General features: G+C 45.4%; 1 non-coding gene across 1 annotated transcript; it reads right to left on the bottom strand.

Moving 5' to 3' along the window:
• Positions 1-551: 551 nt before the first annotated feature.
• Positions 552-623, bottom strand: LOC146838972 (small nucleolar RNA SNORD2). Its single transcript, XR_014960872.1, has one exon. It is a non-coding gene; the product is annotated as a small nucleolar RNA SNORD2 (small nucleolar RNA).
• Between the last annotated feature and the right edge of the window lie 20,985 nt (positions 624-21,608).

Raw genomic sequence — 21,608 nt, 5'->3', positions numbered from 1 at the left:
GCACATACCTCCACGATTAGACACATTCCCTCCAAACCGAACAAGAAACTTCTTAATTATAAGTTATTTAGTATGAAAACTACTCAGGCGTGGAGAAGGCCCGTTATTTAGTCGCTACCACCGAATTACCATAAACACGAAGCTCGTTTAGAGGATATGCCGAGGCGCTAAAAAGCCAATTATAAATTGTGTTGCTACACAGTTTATATGAAAAACATGCCAATCCTGGGACTGGCCTCAAAATTCATCAAATGTCTATTCTCGGTGAAGGAGCTACATAGAGACGCTAAACACTGCCCCCACCACTGTTTGTTTCAAGGGGAAATTACGACAGTACAGCTAATTTCTTCGCTGAAGTATTCAGTGTGCAGACTGACGGCGTACTCAGAAAATACGGAATAGAAAAGCCACTGCCGTTGACACCAAAATATTCACTCAGTATGCATTGCTCATGTGACATGCCTTAGAAAGACCGACTTAACCACCAATCATAATTACGACACGCTCGGTATGATGGGTTACCTGGACGGGGGGGGGGTGGGGGGGGCACAAAGTGATCAGCATTACGTTTTATCACCATTTGGTTGTCTGTCCCGAAAGATGTTTAAGCCCTCATTTCACTTTGTCCACACGTCATGTACCACCCTTCACTGCCCCGGGTCACAGGCCACGTTTTGGCATCAGTGGACAAGCTTTGCTTTAGGGCCGGCAATCCGCTCACCCACACAATAAAGAGCTAGGAAATACCTGAATTTCAGCTTTCACTGATCTTGGGTTCCACTTCGTCCGAAAGTCTACCCCTGTAGGAGACAAAAAGCCGCCATTAAATCCGTCTTAAACAGAGACGAGCAACACAAGTCAGTTTTAAGCGTAAGGTTTTATCATTTGGTTGCGGTCCCGAATCAACGTGAATTTCGTGGCAGAAAGTGTCCAATGTTTGAAAACAAGCGTTCTGCTTCGGCAGACCGGTAGTCCTCGACCTAAAAATGTACAGCCCCTCCTTTTTCAGAATTAGCTCCAAGGTTCTGGGACTTCCTCCCAACCAAGATTCGGTCAAACCCATTGACCCACATTTTCAAAAAAGAGGTGAAAAAGTTCCCAATGAACAGATTCCTCTCATAAAGTTTCCGAGACCTTGACCCCTTGATGCACTGGACGCCACAATGGCATTAATTCAAATACAGCGCCGAAGCCAATGCCTGATTTGAGCCGGAGGTTTCTGGTTCTTGGCACTGGCACTTCATTCTCAACACCAGAGCTTGACAGTCTGCCACGAGTGGCGTTGTGTCGCTGATTTAGAAATTACCATAGCAACAGTTAATTATTAATTACATATTCATTAAACATGAGTCACCTGCTGTCCAAGCTATTCTTATTGCTTTGGGGGCATGGTCCGAATGGTCACACGTGTAGGAGTGTGATGGCTAGTAGTTGTGTTGTTACTTTTAGTGGCAGAATAGCATATGTGGTGCACTGGAGCCCAGGCACTTTTTTTTGTTTTTTTACACAAATGAAGTATTGGCAAAAGCGCATGCATCCCTGTGGAACGCCACTTAAACATAGTTCCCCCTGGTGACTGGAAAGGATGGAGCTCAGAGCAGACTCGGGAAACCATCTTGGAGAGTCCAGCACAGCGCCTCATAAATGAATGACTGACATGTAACTCACAGGCTCTGTCACAACACGGCATATCCATTTAATTTGATCCTACAGCTTTTGATCAATGCTTTAGTTAAGGTGTTGATTTCCTTCCTGTTTTCAGTTATTTGTCTAGCTTTGTGCTCTTTCAATCATATGTGCAGCGCTCTGATACCCTCGAGTCTTGTTCTCGCCATATAAAACACCCTGAATGAATTAATGAATAAAAAATGTAAGGGCAAAGCTTGAGACCGTGTGTGGTCAGTGCTTCAAAGTATGTACAGGTGGTGGAGTATTCCGGGGAGCCCCTGAACCCTGACCTTAAATAGTTTCAAAGTACATGCTAACAAGTCTCTGGAGCGCTAAGAAACGTTCACTATAGCGCCAATATTCTTTCAGCGCTAGTAACCTGGTTTTCCTTCGGTTTGTTTTCAGAACCAGCTTCTTGCAAAGGGGTTGATGGTGTTGGAGGAAAAAGTGAAGCTGTATGAAGGTGAGTGAGGCTGTGGTCAGTGTGGGGTCCCGCCCCCTTGCTGAGGTCGCCCCGGGTTCCCGTCATTGCCCCGGAGCCTCCCGTCCTCCCAGTGACTCACCGCCCAGCACGAGGAGGGCCGCGCGCTGCTTGTACACAGATAGGCGCCCCGTGCTTTGCTAGTGTTCAGTGTTTTGTGGCAGTGTGAAAAGAGCTGTGTTTTTTCCGGAGTGACCCGAGGCATGTGGCGTGCGCCTTGAAAAGAGTTGTTTTTTCCAGCACTAACTCGAGGCATGTGGCGCGCGCCTGACGAGAACCGAGGGGGAGGCAGCAGTGCTCGGGCGGGGGTTTCCATTCGCTTCTCTTTCTCGGGTTTTCTTGTCCTGTGTACTTTCTGAAAACTGACCATGAGCGGATGCAACTCTCTCTTCTGAAACCTACAAAAGTAAGAAAGGTCGAGTTGTTGTTCACACCTACCTTTAACTGCGCGTGTGCACCAATGACCACGATCCCCTTACTCCCCTGCAAGCTAATTGGAGGAAGGACAATGGTGTGGTCCAATTCAGCGCGGGCATCGGCCAATGAGATGTAAACGTCACACTGGCCCAGGAGTAAGAACAGTTTATATTGTGGTAAAACTAGGTGTAAAAACTACGGATGGGATTCAGTTTAATAATCCAAGTTTATGGCGGCTGCATCATTTCACTTTGCCCTGTTTACACACGCGTTGTACCACCCTTCACTGCCCCGGGTCACAGGCCATGTTTTGGCATCAGGGGACAAGCTTTGCGTCAGGGCCGGCAATTCGCTCACCCCCACAATAAAGAGCTAGGAATTACCTGACATTTCAGCCTTCCCTGATCTGGTGTTCCACTTCGTCCGAAAGTCTACCCCTGTAGGAGACAAACGCCTGCAACGCCCTCGGAGCTTCTGGTGAGTCCTAAAAAATGGCGGATGGAAGCTTCGAAACTTTTTCAGATTCGAGGGCGTGTTCCTGCTGTTCTAATGGGGCGTGGCTAAAAAGTGGAAAGAACAGCAGGAACACGCCCCCGAATCTGAAAAAGACGGAGCCTATTTGGAGGGACGGCTCTCTCCTCCAATAGCTGGCATCCGTTTAGGAAGCCAGCCAATGGAGGAGAAGCTAAAAGAGAGGCGGGCTAAATAGCCACTCTAGAAAACATTAAATCTTCCGACTTCCGGTTCTGCCTTCGGCAGACCGGTAGTCCTCGACCTAAAAAAAGGGGGGGGGGGCTAACTAAGTTAACATGCAAGTCACATCACGACGTGTGACGTCACTGCACGCGACATCGACTGTGATATCAAAGGAAGTGACATCACATCATCTGTAAAATAATTTAAAAAAATGAGCATTTAAATGGCTATTCGTGTAAATACTCACACATAACAATACAGCTGACATTCCTTGCAGTACAAGCTCTTATATTTAAGGACTGAACAAAGTGAAAAGCTTGCTTCCAAACCGGAGTGTCCCTTGAATGCTTGCTAAGTGATAACAAGCCTTTGTTTCCCCTCCACTGCGCTAGCTCCAGGGTGCTCCCACAAAAGGAGAACTGATGGCCTTTAAATTAGCCTTTTGTCTTGGGCTCAGCGAGTGGGGGGATCCACTGCCCCCTGCACGTTGTTACCCCGCGGAAAGCAGTCAACAGCGCAGGCGATCCTGAATATGGCAAGGGGACAACTCACTAGAGCGCAACATCTTAGCAGGGGGGGGGGACGTCTACCCTCTACCAAACTTAGCAAAATTGGTACCTTAGTTAAAGTAACCCAGGCAGTGCTTAATTTGTAAAATATGAAGTGCAGGTGCTCACAATTTTTTTAGGAGGCCACACCCACTTCCCATCGGCTCCACCCTCTTCTACCAGTGGCTCCACCCACTTACTCTAGATGCCCCACCCACATCCTCAACTGTCACTTCTGACTCTCAAGTACCATAAAACTAGCACATGGTGGCAAAAGTTCATTTAGTGGAGCCTGACAGATGCAATATGGGAGCTTCCATGCAAGACGGTGGCTGAAGTGAAGCAGCATGACAGTAGCAAGTAGTGGGGGCTCTACAGTCCTTATCCCGAAGGAATGTAAGAGAGACAATGTTAAATTTGTAAAGTATTGATGCTGAAGCAAGAGGATGATTTAACGAAATTTATTTAAATTCCTCGAGTAGAGACACAGTGCATCCTAACAGGTCAAGTATTTCCTTCAACTGTCCCCTCTGGAACATAGAACACAAGTCATAGCACGCAGGCATGTGTTCCATGCTCCAACAGGGAACTGCACGAGATAACGATGAAGCAAAAGGCATAGGCAGAATGTAACACATTTCCCCTCCTACACAAACAAAAGGAAAATTAACATAGCAACTTTAAAGGTAATTTCCTTTCCCTGACATTGCTCTTAACTCTGGATGCTACAGATTGTGAAGGAAAAGAAACATCATTTAAAACATCACAAGCCCTCTGAGAAACGATAGATTTATCACTATGTACATTATTACATTTAGCAACTCTTCTTACATTCCAGACTCTACCATCCTGGGTAATGACACTATTCTTGCAAACCTTCACTACCTTGATAGGATGATAAAATTTGGAATAGCCTTTAACCAAGAAACCAGGTTTTCTGATTCTGACCCACTCCCCTACCACAAAATCAGGAACTCTGACCTTCATTCCAGAGTCAAACCTCTTTTTCATAGCCAGTTGTTTAACCTCAACCCGTTTGGCAACCACCTTAACATCAGTGGTGTCATTGGTTCTATTGATTTTCTTTATCCACCATGGACAAATGTCAGATGAAGGTTCTCTCCCTTTCAACAATCTGAAAGGACTCACACCGGTAACCGAATGTGGTGTAATACGATACATCCACAAACTCTTCCTAACAATCTCTAACCAAGGCTCAGTAGAACTAAGAGCCAAATGAACAGCTTCCTTAAGAACACGATTAAATCGTTCTACCTGACCATTTTCTCTAGGCTCATATAAAGAAGTAGTTAAATGTTTAACATTACACATTTTAAAAAACAATTCCATTTCATGTGATGTAAGTTGTACTCCATTATCAGTCACAATTTCTTCAGGATAACCTTCATGTGCAAAAATTTCCTTAAAGAAAGTGATAATTACTTGGGATGAAGCATTAGCCACAAACTTGACTTCTGGCCACTTAGAGTGATAGTCAATCATGACCAATGCAAAACGAGCATTTGGAGGTAAATCTCTAAAGGGCCCAGAGATGTCAAACGCCACTTTTTGCCAAGGAAAATCCGGCCATGAAACAGGTTTGAGAGGAGCAGACAAAGTATGAAGCATTCGATCACTGTTGATGCATTCCTGACACTCCCTGACAGACTTATCCACCATTTTATCAAGACCAGGCCACCAAAAATTTGCCCTGATAAGACGCTTCATAGAGGACATACCTAAATGAGTCTGATGAGTAAGAAGCAAAATTTTCTTCTGCATAGACCCAGGAGGAATAATCTTGCCCCCTTTGAAAAGCAAGCCATCACTTTCCTCTATATCAGAAGATATGCGACAAAACGGGGCAAGATCAGGAGAAGCAAATTTCTCTTTAGGCCAACCATTTTTGACACAATCAAGTATTTTTTGGCATAATGAATCATTACTCATTTCCACCATCCAATCATCCTCAGATAATTTCAAAAACTCATCAGAAACAAAATCTTTGATAGAAGCAACAACATCCATGTCTTGTTCAACACAAGATACATTCACATCCTTGCATGGTAACCTTGACAGAAAATCAGCAGTAACATTGCTCTTACCAGGTACATATATCACTTCAAAATCATACTCTTGGAGACGAGAAGTAAGGCGAGCAATACGGGCTGTAGAATTCCAACCACCCCCAGGGGATAAAATCCCAACAAGAGGTTTATGATCAGTTCTAAGTGTAAACCTACTTCCCCAAACATAATTACGAAAATGCTCAACCGCCCAAATACAGGCTAATAGCTCCTTCTCAATGACAGCATATCTTCTTTCCGTTTCTGAGAGTGTCCGTGACGCAAACGCAACACACCACTCATCCTTGCCAGCAGTTTGACTAAGGACACCACCCAAACCGTACAGGCTAGCATCAACAGTGATAATACACCTTTTATTGAGACAAAACGACTTCAAGGTAGGAGCATTGACAATTTCCTCCTTGATTTGCCTAAAAGCTGCTTCCTGTTTACCAGTCCAGACAAATTCAGAGGATTTTCTCATAAGCTCCCTGAGAGGTTCCATTTTTGTGGCAAAATTTTGTATAAACTTACTGTAATACTCACATAGCCCATTGAAAGAAAAGAGTTTTTCCCTATTATCCGGAGCCGGTGCATTGACAATAGCATCCACCAAGGTCTTCTTAGGAACCACACCCTCCCCGGAAAGTGTGTGTCCTAAGTATTCCACAGAATCACAAAAGAACTTGCATTTGCTAGCTTTCAGTGTTAGACCAAAATCACTTAACTTAACAGATGATGAGAATGTTCATCCTTATTTTTAGAAAACACAAGAATATCATCTTGGAAGCATTTGACAAATGAGCCCAAATCTTTAAAAATATGATACATGGCTCTTTGGAACACAGATGCAGCCGAAGCCAGGCCAAAAGGCATTCTCTTAAACTGAAAGAGACCATGAGGTGTTATAAAAGCTGTGTAATGTTTTGAATCATCAGTAAGTTCAATTTGATGGTAGGCCGATCGAAGATCAAGAGTGGAAAACACAGAAGCACCATCCAACATACACAACATCTCATTGATGTTCGGGAGGGGATGACAATCAACAACCAAATTTGAATTAAGTGCCCTCAAATCCACACATAGCCTAATACTCTTATCAGCCTTAAGAGCTAAAACAATGGGAGAAACCCACTCTGACGACTCAATCTCTTCAATCACACCATCTTTAACCATGGTGTCCAACATGTCCCTTAATTCTGTTCTGATGCTAATAGGGACCCCTCTTAACTTTTGTTTTACAGGTACCGAACCAACCTTAACCTTTATTCTGTGGCTGAACCCTTTAAGTTTTCCCAAGTTATCCGAAAACACATGAGGAAATTGGTGTGAGAAGTCTAAACCAGACAATGACAACGCAAGTACAGAAACAGGTTCTTTGGACCTAGGATTCAACATAATGCCAAGCTTAGCTTGGTCACGCCAGCCTAAAACATTGACTCCTTTAATTGCTACATACAATTTAATAGTAGCCGAATTACCTTTAAACTCAATACTTACCTCTCTGAAACCAATAAAATCAATTTTGGAACCATCAAAATTAAAAGCAACAATATCTGGCTTACATAGTGAAGTGAAATTAACAAGTTCTCCCAAACATTGTGAACAATACTCCTTGGTAATGATCGTCCAAGGAGATCCAGAGTCTGCCATAAGTTCCAATTCTCTTCCCATCACATTAACCACACATTTGGGCGAACCAATCTTGTCAGTCTCTGAAATATCAAAATATTCTTGAATGGAAACTACAACACCAGACTCTGTACAACCAAAGGAATGATCATTAGCAGAATCATCACCTGCAACATAAGAAATCTTTCCCTTTCCTCCATTAGAAGAAGTTGAAAGATTTTTCCTAGTATCAGGTTTGAATTTGACAACATTCCTACACATTTTAGAAAAATGACCAGAACGTCCACACTTGTTACACTCTTTGCCCAAAGCTGGACATTGTGGAAATGAAGCTATGTGTTCAGGACAGCCACATCTATAACAATAAAATTGTTTTGATTTGACATCTCCTTTCGCAGTAGTGTATCCCTTTGACGTGCTGGGATTGACCACATTTACCTCTCCTGAACTAGTGGGTTTTGTGTCCTTGTCAAGAGCTTTGATCCACTTATCTGATTGTTCCAATGCTTTTGCTGTACTAATCGCTACCTCCAAGTTAGGATCTCCCAAAATCCATAGTTGTTCTTGAACTTTTTTGCTTTTAACATGGACTATGATTTGATCTCTGATCATTTCATCAGTCATAAGACCAAAATTACAGTGTAGCGATAAAGCACGTAAGGCAGTAAGAAATTTGTCGAAACTCTCATTTTCATCTTGGGCTCTCGTATAGAACTTAAATCTATTGAGTGCAACACTAGTAGTAGGCTTAAACCTTCCCTCTATGCGTAGAATAGCCTCGTCATAAACATTGTAATCCCCACCGGACCTTACAGGAGGAAGTGTTCTGTATACCAATTGTCCTTCAGAACCAAGAGAGTGTAAAAAAATATTCTTTTTCCTCTCCGCTGACATGCGTTCCCCATCGATGGCCTTCAAAAAGGTGAAGAACTCTTCTTTCCACCTTGACCACGGAATAGGCGGCTCTCCTTTGTTTTGTAAGAACTTGGAAGGTGGATCAAACTGCATTTTTTTATTTAATAAAATGAGTGCTGGTATCAAACACTGAATATCTGACCCAAACACAGCACCAAAGCCAACAGAATAACTGTAAATGTAGTAATTTTACCAGATGAAGTGTTTGTAACTCAACCCCATCACATGAAATATTAGCAGATGAAGAAAGTATGTATTATCTCACACACGAGTGAGAACTGAAGCATCAGTTAAATACGCATGCTGTGTTGAAAAAATGGAGTCAAAATAATTTTGCCCAGAATGTATAAATACCAGAATGAGGGTTATCACACAACCTCCGCTCTTCAAACAACTGGAAATGTCAGTCGCAGCATAAACGCGTTATCGCACATCCTCCGCTCTTCGAACAGCTGGAAAAATCAGTCAAAACAAGTACTGTAGACTTTGTGTAGTAATTACTTACACAAGATGGCCGCCAGCGTGATGTCGTCACGCGTAGCCAATGACGTTGCTTACTTGCTCTTCGCGTTCGGAGACGCGCACGCGCATGCGTACAAGATGGTGAAGCCGTTCGTAATCTTTTCCGTGAAACCAGTTGAAATTCAGCAGCTTTGCCACCACTCGTCGTGGAAGTTCCGGAATCGCGGGAATCTACGATCCTTGGAACATGGACGTTGCCGGTAGACCGAGAGAGACGTAGAGGTGAATTCGAAGAAATCCTACCGCACCCGTGTCTCTGTAAGTAGAAGCAGCTGGTGGATTCCTTGTAGATCGTCGCCAAATTTGTAAAGTATTGATGCTGAAGCAAGAGGATGATTTAACGAAATTTATTTAAATTCCTCGAGTAGAGACACAGTGCATCCTAACAGGTCAAGTATTTCCTTCAACTGTCCCCTCTGGAACATAGAACACAAGTCATAGCACGCAGGCATGTGTTCCATGCTCCAACAGGGAACTGCACGAGATAACGATGAAGCAAAAGGCATAGGCAGAATGTAACAACAATGTTAAAAAGGAGATGCCTTTTAACTTTTTTAGGTCAGGATTAAATGCTATCCCCACTTGAAAGGTCTATCTCTTTGTTTCACAGAATGTCAGCACTTCATGTAGATCTCCATTGAGCAGCTTCCGTCAGCCCTTTCCCTTAGCTCGTGCACATTCTTTTTCGCTACTGCTTTCTTCCTGTGTCACTGTTTTCCCATATTTCTCTTCCTCTTTCTTTCCCCTTTTTATGTTGTTGTCTCTCTGCTTTGGGTGAAAGTCTGATTAAGAAAAATATGTAGCGCTCCCCCCCAAAAAAGTGCTGTTGGCCCCACCCTGCAACAGGCAGTTCAAATTAAGCACTGGGAAAGCATATGTAATCTACCTTTCTATCGCCGTCACGGGCACCAACTTCCCATCTAGGTTTAGGCTCCACACTCACTAGTACTTATATTCATATATACCCAGAATGTGCCAGCGCTCTTAGGGTTTAACACAAAGCCAAACATTGCCATACAGTAGGGATAGGGGTAATAGTAGGCACTAGAAAGAGTAGCTGCACTGTTAGAAATTAAAGCCGGGAGTTCAGAAACTCACTAAGGCTGCACTTCCATGTATATTAGAAGTGGTGCACAAAGGCGCCAGAGCTAACTCCAGTCTCACTTAACAAACTGGCTGCACTTGTAGGCGCTGGAGCACTTCTGAATCACAAGTGAACGGAACGCACCCAGACACTGCTTATGGCAGTGCCTTAAAGATTGTTGAAATCCATCCACTAAGTCAGATCACAAACAGGAAAAAAGACACTTCAATGTAAAGCCATTACTGGCTGTGAATTAATCTGCACTTATAGGCAGAGCAGAGGAATGCACTTTCAAGCATTATGACCTAATCACAAGCCTTGCTAATGTTTTTGTTCTTTTTACAGACTAACGTAGATAATTTCTCCACAGCTTTTATTTATTTTTATACTTCACACGCAAACTGCAAACATCGAAATGGTACACAGAAGGCTAGTGAAAACTCGGAGGCTCGGAATTGTACTAATTATCCAGCCATCCCCTTCAAGTACACCACTACCATCGTAGCAACAGACAGTCAAGTCAGGGTGAGCACTGAGCTGAGGAAAGAAGCACAGAAAATTAACCCCTTTGCAGGCCAGACGTGGTGAGGAACCAGTTTTGTTTTTTGGGAGCCTTCCCCGGCAAGAAACTGCTGGTTACTCAGATCGAGGGCTGCGGCTCGCCCCTCGGGCCGCTGATCCGGGCCAACGCTCTCAGGACGGGCTAAGCCGAGGCTTCAGGCCTCTGTGTCCGACGGAAGCTGGGGCCACTGACCTGGCCGTCATCCTAAGGCTGAGCCGACGCTGATTGGACAGGAGAAGGGCCCCGGCCTTAGGTAGGGCCCCAGGGGACTGCGCAGCGCACCGAAGCCGTCAGCGGCCTGGAGATGATGTCATTGGCTGAGCCAGGCAGCGCAGGGCAAGCGTCCGAGAACGGCAATGCGCGTGCACGCGCACTGACATGCAGGCTGCGCACGCTCATATGTAAAGCACACATGCATGCACAGGTGCAAACTCCAGGAACCATGCGCAAACACCAGCAGGTCCAAAGGACGACCCGACAGACACACTCATGCGTACAGGCAAACATACCTACCTCGCCCATACACACAGACAAATAGACACACAAACATATGCTAAGAGGCGCCTGCAGACAGACCAACAGACACATGCACTCATGGAGACAGGCCATCAGGCTCCTACAGACAGGGCAACAGACATATAGCCACATGCACTCATGCAGACAGGCCAACAGACATACAGACACATGAACTCGTGCACACAGGCCATCAGGCTTCTACAGAGAGACCAACAGACATACAAACCCGTGCACTCATGCACACAGGGCAACAGGTTCATTCAGACATACAGACACATGCACACATGGGTACAAGCCCATACACAAAGACGAACAAAGGTTACATGCATATCAACATGCAGACACTCATGTACCCGGCCACACACACAAGAAATAGATACATCCAGACGCACATTTAACCACAGACAAGAAATACCTGCAGATACGAAAGACAGAGGGACAGACAGACAGAGGGATGAACAGATGGACAATGTATGTCATGCTCAGTGGTAGGATCAAGCAGACGTTATGCCCGCCACCTGCCAACACTGAATCTTCCATCACACGGCACTCGACGAAGCTCGTTAAACCCTCGGAATAAACTCACTTTATTTGGTGATGGAATAAGTCGTTCCATGAGCCCATTCACTCCTTTAATTTATTTAAAGAGAGTTATTAAAACATCGTGCTTGGTATATATGGTCTGACCTGGCAACTTTAGGCCCACTGCAGTCCTGGAGTTTGCAATAATTTTACAAGATGCATTCGTGACCGAAAACGTGCATTGTATTCACGCCGGTTGAATGTTGCATACCTTCGTGTTCCTGATTTGAAAAAATACAGACTTGGTTCTCATTAGCAGTTTGCAACAGAGAAAATAAACAAGCAAGCATTTTAATTACCAGTGTTTCTTGGCAGTAGTAAAGGGCCCTTGGTAGCATGTTGTTGTAATGGAGCATGAGACACATACGACCCTCTGGACCACCTTACATTGCTCCTTTCCGTCTGGCACTAATAGCCGCAAGTTACTGCAGTCCCTCACCAGAGCCCAGGGCTCGTGCTCCTCACCTGGCGCCAAGCGCCCTGGGCAGCCCCTCACTTGGCACACTGGGGCAGAACCCTCTGCCCTCGCCAGGCTCTTTGAACGGCGCGCTCTTCGGAGCCTTGGAGAGGCAGCCCTCCCCCCAGGTGTCCAAGAGCAGAGCTCAGGGCCCTTCCCCAGGCCCTCAGTAGTAAACCCCTCACCAGGCCCTGAAAAGAGGCACCCCTCTCATCTATCCTTGACTCCTATGAGCAGCTCCACTGACCTGGCCCCTGGAGCAGGGGCCCCTAGGCCCCGCCACGCAGTGGCGCAGTCAGTAAGTGTGCCATGGACTCTACAAGAACCCTCCCCTCCCCCCAACAGTTTCAGTAGGGAAACCGAGTTACAACTGTGGCACTGAGGCCCTTTATATCCATCTCCCCGGTGCGCCTTCACCTGCTGCACAACGAATAGCTGTTTCCCCTCTCGCAGGGGCTTCTGGGGTGACCCCTCCCGTAACTCTAGCGAGGCCCTTTCGAGCTGTTTCCCTCGGCCATCGGCCCTGTCAAGGCCTTTGGAGCGGTTCCCCTCACACCTGCTCTTCACCCCCTGGAACGATACCAATATACCATGGCAGAAATATGTAATTTTGAAAGAGGCCCCGCATACGTGACGTGAGACAATAGGCAGCCACGCACGGACACGGTATCACAGTAGTGTGTGCCAGTGGCAAAAATGCCGTTCCTTCAATCTCTTACCTCGTAGCAGTCTATCGAAACAGAAATAAGACCAGGAGGAAGCTGCGAGCTGCAATGGATGCAAAAAACGAGGAGAGCGAGACCAGGGGAAATGGATACCGCTGGAAATAAACGATTCTGGATCGGCAGCGCGCACAGCGTTCGGTAATCTCAGCAGCAGAGGGATGAGGCACGTGGAGGGGCCGGGATGTTTTTTCATCGCAGGGATGAGGCACGTGGAGGGGCCGGGATGTTTTTTCATCGCAGTCTGTAAAGAGGGAGAAAACAAGGAGATCAGGTGAGGGAGCAACGCCGGGACACCACCGCCTTTCTCCGAGGCACAGCATAAAATGCCTCGGAGAAAGGGAGTGTCCTTTCCGGATTGGGGGGCGTGTTTTGCTGTTGTCTCCTCCCTGAGACTTCTCGCAAAAAACACGCCCCCGATCCGAAAAGGACGGGGCAGGATTAGAGTGACAGGACCTCTTCTCCAATGGCTGGCCAGCATTTACTAGGCCAGCCAATGGAGAACAGGGAAGAAGAGGGGCGGGTTCAAGCCCCTCTTCACCCAAGTCATTATGTCTCGCGAGCGAGACTGCGCAAGCGCAGCCATCGCTAGCCGAGACCTAAAAAGAAATTCAAGGGTGAACGTGGGAGAGGAGAGCATAGAGCTTAGATATAAGCAGAAAGAAGTAGGATGACGGAGAAGTTGGGTAAAGATGGAAAGAAAAATGTGAACATGGGAGACAGACCAGAACAGGAACTAACTGTCGAGGTTGAAAGGGAGAAATGAGATGGAGAGCAGTAGCTTGAAAGAAGGAAAGTCAAATCAGGAACTACGAGCATTGTAGGTAGTGACGTAGTAATACTAAGTCCAGCAAGGCAGCAGTGCATGGATGTAGGAGGGACCCATTATATATCGACTATTGCTATATTTCATCAAATAAAGGCGAACTAAAAGTAAACCAACGCGTGTGTCTGGACAGTACTGAACATTCTTGTCTAACCACCCAAGAGAAACAAAAACGTACAACGTCAACAACAGTGCAAAATGCAGCACCCCCATGGCATGTTTGCATCACACTATAACGGAACTTTACGGCAAGCGGTGACTGCAGAATCGCTATAAAGATACGAAAGAGGACTGGGGCGGATGTGCACATTTCCTGTAAAAGAGTGGAGAGGTGGTGTCTCGAGGACGGATGTGCATTGTGCACGTACACCTACACCTACAGGGTACAATGGATTCTATGCCGGAGGTCCTGTCGTGCCCCTCTGATCTCCAGTACCAGATGTGACCCAGATGCGCTGTGTAAAACGGAATACCAGGGCTAGCTCTCGAAGGGGTTCAATCTCCACGCAGCTGCATTTTGGGTAAAAAAAAAAAAAGACATTTGGAGTTCCCGCGGTGATAAAAACACAGAAAGATGCACTTGTTCAGTATGAGGATGAGAAACGATGGGGGGGGGGGGGGGGGCAGAACTGGCCACTCCTTCCCAAAACTCTACCCAAAACGCGATGAAACGGTGAAAAGTCAGAGTGCAAAAACAACAAATCGAAGATATTCCAGGCAACGTCTCGAAGGAAAACAATCACCTCGAGGACCACCGGCTACAAAGCCCATGTGATGTCCAAATGAATGGAAGACGGGGAACATGTTTCTGCTGGTGCTTGGGTTCAGAGAGCTGCATCTAGGCGCACAGGCATAATGTGGAGGCGCTTTGTGGCAAAAGGGCAACTTTAGAAATGTGTTTTGAGACTGCTGCAGCTACCACACCAATCACCCAAAAATATTTCCCCGTACGTATTTCTAATTAGTTGCAAAGATATGTTGGTATTATTAACATATTTCATTAACACCATTACTCATTACACTGTATTTTTAAACAATGGGGCCAGGCAAATGTGTGGTCTAGTTTTTCACATTAGAAGCCATGGTGCCCATCAGCCTGATCCCAAACAGACGTGGCAGACCCGCCCCCTCGCCCAGTGCCACAGACCGGCTCCACAGCCCCCACCCTTTCTCCATTCCTCCTCCGCCCACCAGCACACAATAGCGACTCACATGGGGGCCCCGGGGAGGGCTGCGTTGTCCGCCGCGGAGCAGTTGGGGCAGCGTGCTTTCCATGCCGGGTAATCCGTGGTTCGCCGCAGCGTAACTAGGAATTTGGATACAGAGTGCGAAGAAGCAGGGGTGAAGCAAGACAGAGCAGCGTCCAGGCTTTTGCCGTGGCTCCCTGAGGCTGACGCTTATTGGCGGCGCCGGTGCCTATGCCCCGCCCCGAGGAGGAAGAAATTCAGATGCTCGCTCAGTTAATAAAGTACCCGTGATTCTGCTCCACGCTCTCAGCGGCATCCCGAAGTGACAGTCCAGCCCGCTCACCCACAAGTGAGAAGAGGCTATAGGGCACAGCACGTGACACATTTGTTATTCATGTCACTGGGTGCGATATTCTATCTTTGAGACGAAAAGGTCTCGTTTGCAGGTCGGTCTCTTCAAAGCAGTCGGGATGTAAATAGTTCACTCAAACTTCCCCGGCTGCAGCTGAGTGACTCTTCCTGACACGCGAGGCTGCCAGAGAGACAGACGCCTGAGGCCGAGCATTCTGAGGAGTGAAAAGACCTTATCTAAGTTGGTCTCATTAAACTCACAGCTATCTTCCCTGCTCCCAGGCGGCCGCACCGATGACGTGTGGGACGGAGGCTCGTTTCTAAGACAGGACGAGCTCACTTGAGTGGTGGCTGGTGAGTCCGAGGCAGAGCAGAAATGCGTCCTTTTCGGATTCGGGGGCGTGTTTTGCTGTTGTCTCCTCCCTGAGACTTCTCGCAAAAAACACGCCCCCCGATCCGAAAAGGACGGGGCAGGATTAGAGTGACGGGACCTCTTCTCCAATGGCTGGCCAGCATTTACTAGGCCAGCCAATGGAGAACAGGGAAGAAGAGGGGCGGGTTCAAGCCCCTCTTCACCCAAGTCATTATGTCTCGCGAGCGAGACTGCGCAAGCGCAGCCATCGCTAGCCGAGACCTAAAAAGGAGGGCATCATGGTGGGGCCTGGCCGGGAATAAAAGTAAAACATAGTGTAGGCCCAGGGAGTAACACAGGCCCCCGCATTGCAAGGGGTGGGGTGCGGGACCCCACTATCAGTGAGCAAGCAGGCAGCAGCAAGCCTCTTCATCACTTAAATGGTGCGCATGCCGGGGAGTTTGGCCGGGCCTCAGAGAGCCTCCTTATTAAAAATGAGATAACATCTCCTCACTGTTTTCATTTTCTTTCCTCATTAGGTCTTCCTATTATACCCCATCCTTACTGTCGCTCATCACCATCTTCTTTCTTCCCACTACCTGCACTGCTCGCTTGTGTCATTGTTGTTACCTTCTCACCCCTTTCTTCCTTTTCATCTTCTAGGCTCTCCATCATTTCAGTCCATTCACAGCCCCTCTTCAAGATCCCTTTATCTGGTTCTTCTTTTCTCCTCCAAGTTCTCATTCTTTCTCTCCCTAGTAATTCCCCTTCATCTCTTAAAAATTGTTTTTTGTATGTAGTGTTTACGACCGCAGATGTGTCTTTACATATCACCACAGGTCTGTCCCCTTGACCTTGCACTCTGTCTCAAAGAACATGCCTGTGGGACACCTGTGAACTTACTAGAGACCCAAGGAGGGAATCCAAGTTATCTGACTGGGGTGACAAGTCTTAGCAGCTGAGGTGTTTAACCCTCGCTTCTGCATCTCTCCTCCAATCTATCCAACTCTTAGTCACTATTAACTTCTTGCCCACAAGAAATGTCAACATGGAACTGTGAAAGAGGAGGGGCTGTTCTAAAGAGAAGGGTGCTGATTAACTGGCCGACACAATATTTTGCGGACTGTTTTGAGAGGGGCTACAGTGCTTGCTGAGCCTGAATTACCAACTTGCCTCGTGTCATCAGAAGGACGGTAATACAGTCCTGGATTGTTCGACAACAGTGCTTTGCATGTTAGGACTGAAAAGCCAGTCTATGTAATGTGTCCACATCCACACTCTACAGTAGGCTAAGCTTATTTTAAACTTGCGTAGAAAGGGATAAACACATCCAGTAGCAAAACGATGTATTTTATTTTTTAATAATACCTTAAAGGAGAACACCTAGCTAGGGATTAGAAAGAAACTAATGTTTCTCTATGCCCACTTCCTGGAATCTTATTTATATTTCTTTCAAGACTTGAAGAGGAGATAAGTGTTGGTAATACAAGAAAAGAAGGCCGTGACAGCAATTGCTACCACTCTTGTTGCTTGTTGCTTGCAATCCCAGTCGACTGCTTTGCAGCCCCATTGGTTGACCCAATCTGACTCCCAACATTTTAAAGCTTGTCTTTAATTTGCCAAATTGTAGCGGCTGTTTATTTGTAGCTGTTTATGATATATATCACTGCAGCGAGTGGCAAAGTTTGGCATTTAGAAAAATCTGAGTTTAGCCCAGGACCTGAGGATTCAGTTTCAAGAAGGATGCGGGTTAAGGGATTGAAGATAGCAACCCTTCTATTGTTAGGCCAGTTCCTGCCACAGAAAAGGAGACTGCAGTGTGACATTATTAGACTGTGGGCATGGGTTTGTGTGTGTGAGGACTCTGAACTCAATGGTTTATACCAGCCGCAGGTGGCTTGGGGTTAGAATGATGACCACTCAAGCGGGCCAGCTTCCTGTTCTGAGCTGGGGACATTTATGAAAACAGATGGCATAGGTGTTAGTCGATGGCTGCATTTAGGGGAGATAGGTATAAGCTTCACTAGATGAGACAGAACAGTACCATGTGGTCAGAAATTGTAAATGGGGCCAGCAATCAATTACCTTCCACAGAATTCAGGGTCGTTAACAAAATGGGAATATACAACCTCATGAAAAGTCTGACCTCTATGACAAACCGACAACTTTTTTTAAAGTTTCACCATTCCAGGCTGCATACAAATCTCACCTCTTTTGAATATTTTTTTGCAAAAGGAGGGCTATGCTGATGGCACCACAATACACCCTGCATGCCACTGGCTAAAGAAGACTTTAGTATGACATACTGGTAACACCCAGTACCAGATCATGACACACATAGATTGGCAGAAAATGTCCTCTCTGTGAGCTCAGATTTACTTTTTTTTTTAAGTGGTGATAGTGAGGTGAAGTGTTTTATTTATTTATTTTATCAATTGAAAGAACCAGACCAATTGGGCAGCAAAGTGTTTACAGGAGGTGTTGGTGTTTCATTACGGGGACGTGTTTTCATTAAAGCAGACCATGGAAAGATTAGAAACTGCGTTGGTGGTTTTGGCCAGATGTACAACTGTAATTCAGGGATGTACCACAGTGGGGCTTCAGAGTGCAAATGCTAGTCAGCTGTACAGTGGTCTTGAATATTAGCAAGGCCACTGGCATTATGGCTTCTGCAGTTGCAATGTTTTCTGCATAATTATGCCACATTTGCCACTGAATTCGTCATCGGCTGCAAATTTGAACAAAAAATGTTTCTAGCTCAAACGGATCAAGTCTCTAAACACTCAAAAAATGTGTTGCTGTGCAATAGAAGGCCCTTCACAAAAGTTGGCAGGTCACGTTTCAGTTGCTTATTTATGTGTTTGGGTGCAAAACTTGTATTAATGGGATGAAACATTTGCCCAAACAGTTATAGCGTGAGTAAAATTAAAAAAATAATGAGGCAATGCTATCCTAACATTGTGCCGCGTTATACAGCATACTTTGCCTTTTCTTGCAGCATAATATAGTCAACCCTGCCACATAATTTGATCTATCCCTGCTACATAATTCCAGTGGCCTTGAATATTAGCAACTGAAAGTAATGAGCAAACAGAGCGTAGAAGGGATTGCGATCAATGAACCTCTCCACTATAACATACAGACCCCCGGTTTCTTCTCATTAGCTTTGGAAGTGGGTGGTTTATAAAAACAAAAGCTGTGTTTCATTTAGCTTAAAATTTACAGGTAGTATTTCTAAAGTTTCATGATATCATTAATTGTGGCTGTGAAGGGAAGCAGTAGCGTAACAAAGGCCCCAGGAGCCCCCATGGTGTGGGGGGGGGGCCTCCGAGCTCCACGGGGTCTCCTCAGCACATTGCCCTGGCCTGAGAGTTCCTGAGTGTGGTTGGAGGGGGTCCCCTCCATGTACTTTGCAGGGGGGCCTCATCAAGTTTCGTAACGCCACTGTAAGGCACTCCAGTGTACCCTCTTCCACTGAACGCCACTCCACTATAAGGCACCTGAGTGTACACCACACCACTCTACTGTGCTCCACTGTACCCTTTTTCAGACCACGCCCCTGTACTCTTTTCTAGTTTATGCCGCTCCACGCCATTGCACTGCTACTGCACTGTGTGCCACACAATACTCCACAGTATAGCACTACACTGTACAACAATGTACTCCTCTCAATGCTGCTGTACAGCACTCTAATTTACGCTATAGCATTTTACGACACTTTACGACAGTCTACTCCACTCTGACACTCTGTGCAACTCCCTCTTCACTGCTCCACCCCAGTTAATATATACGTTATTCTATGAGACTCTACTACAGTGTACTCCACTCTACTCCACTACTGTACTCTACGCCACTGCACTGTACGCTACTCTATGCCACTCAACTCTTCTACAGTCTATCCCACTCCACTCTAGCCTACTGTACCGCACTCTACTTGACGCCACTTCACTGTACAACACTTTAATCCACTCTGTTAAACTCCACTCTACTGCTCCTCTATGACCAAACACCACTCCACTCTACAGCACTTTACCCCACCTTATACTAGGCCACTAAGTGTATGCAACTCCATGCCACTGTGCTCTAGAAAACACTAGTCCACTCTATGCTATACCACTCCACTGGACTCTATTGCACTCAACTCCACTGTGCAACACTTAATCCCACTCTATGGCACTGTACACAACTCCACTCTACACCAACCCACTGTAGCACACTCTACTCCAGCCAATGTATCTCCACTCAAATACACTCTGTGCCACTATGCAACACTGCACTCCACTGTATGACCCCACACTACTCTGTAAAATCCTCTATTCCACTGAATGCCCTTATAACCCATTGTACAACACTCTACTCCACTCTATGACACTTTCCAATACTCTATGACACACCACTACGCTATTCTGCAAAAAATGCCACTCCAATATATAACAATTTACTCAACTCTATGCTATGCCGGTCGACTCTAGTGCACTCCACGCGACTGTACTATACATAATGCCACTATACTATATAACAATTTACTCCACTGTACACTTTGCCAGTCCACTACTCTACGATACTTCACTCCACTCTTCCCTCTCCAATGTACTCTACTCCACTCTACACTATTCCACTGTATGCCACGCCACTATACAACATTCCAGTCTACTTTATTCTATGACACTGTACTGTACGACAGTACACTGTACGACACTCTCCTCCACTATACTCTACCATACTCATTCATTGAAAAAAACAAAGGGTAATCCTTGTTTTTAGTTACTTTTTTACAAGCCACCTTTAAATTAATATACATTTATTTATTCTTTATCTACAAACCAAACTGAAACTACACAAAAATTAACATTTCTAAACGTATACCTTTAATTTATATTTTACACAACACCTTCAAATTATTACAACTCGTGCATCTCCATAAGCAGTGTATCCGACTCGTTAGACACACTACAGTAACTATAACTCATGCCTTCTCCATGCACTACTCCTACCATTTTATATCATCTCACTTATACTGTCTAAAATAATCAAATTTACAAGAACAGTTATGCCATTACAAATCAAATCTTTTGTGGGAACAGAGTGCGTGGTAGAGTGACAAGTTATAGTTAGAGTAGTGTGGCTACCGAACACACTCGGTATTGAGGTGCACAAGTTATATAAATAATTTTAAATACGTTGTTTATAATTATGTTCTTCAGTTAGGGTTTATTTTTCCTAGACGTAAGTCCCCAGAACAATTAACCATGGTGGCTCATGCTTTTTAGGACTAGCTTGATGGCGCTGCTGTGTGCATACCTGTTGTTATCAAGTTGTGCATTGAGTGAGCTTTGGCTCCGCCCAGAGGAGAATTCCCTTCTCACCTCATGCTATTGGCTCTTTGGTGTTATTATTCCTCCTCTTATGGAATATTTGCTTCGCAATGCATGAGGCACCATTTCACCATCTGAAAAGTATCCTGAATTATCACGTTATTTTTTTTTATCTCCTAGATCCATTGTGTATAGTAGCAATCATTGTTTTTTTGTTTTGTTTTTCACTCCAGCAGGCTTTTCTTTAATGTATTACGCAAGTCACAAAATACAAGTGTGACATGTTGGCTATGCCAAAGATTGTTGTGATTTAGTGTAAATTTGTTAGGTAGCTTTTGAGAAATTAAAATTAAAAAATTTGTAATATCTGTATGGTTGGCTTGGTGGGAGTCCCACTATACTGGGAAACAAAAAACACATTCTAATTGGCCGACATGGCTTTTTTTCCTGTTGGTCAACTTGAGACTGGTCCCGTGGGAGTGAGCGAATTGACTGGCTGGCCGCAACATCAGGAGAAATGTTGCGCCGCCCTTACAGGACATAGAGACTTGATCTCTGTGTCCTGCATTCCACAAAAAATAGTATATACGGGGGCAGGGTAGGGATACCCTGCCCAGTTAATAAAAAAAAAAAATAGTGGGCTGTTATTTGATCTGTCATCCATGATGCCATTTAACATGTTGTAAGCGATGTAATATGCAAAGTTCTT

This window comes from Triturus cristatus, chromosome 4_2 (genome assembly GCF_964204655.1).
Source record: "Triturus cristatus chromosome 4_2, aTriCri1.1, whole genome shotgun sequence".
In the NCBI taxonomy this organism is placed as follows: domain Eukaryota; kingdom Metazoa; phylum Chordata; class Amphibia; order Caudata; family Salamandridae; genus Triturus; species Triturus cristatus.
The sequence above is the reverse complement of the archived record's forward strand: the minus strand, read 5'-3'. Positions and strand labels throughout refer to the sequence as shown.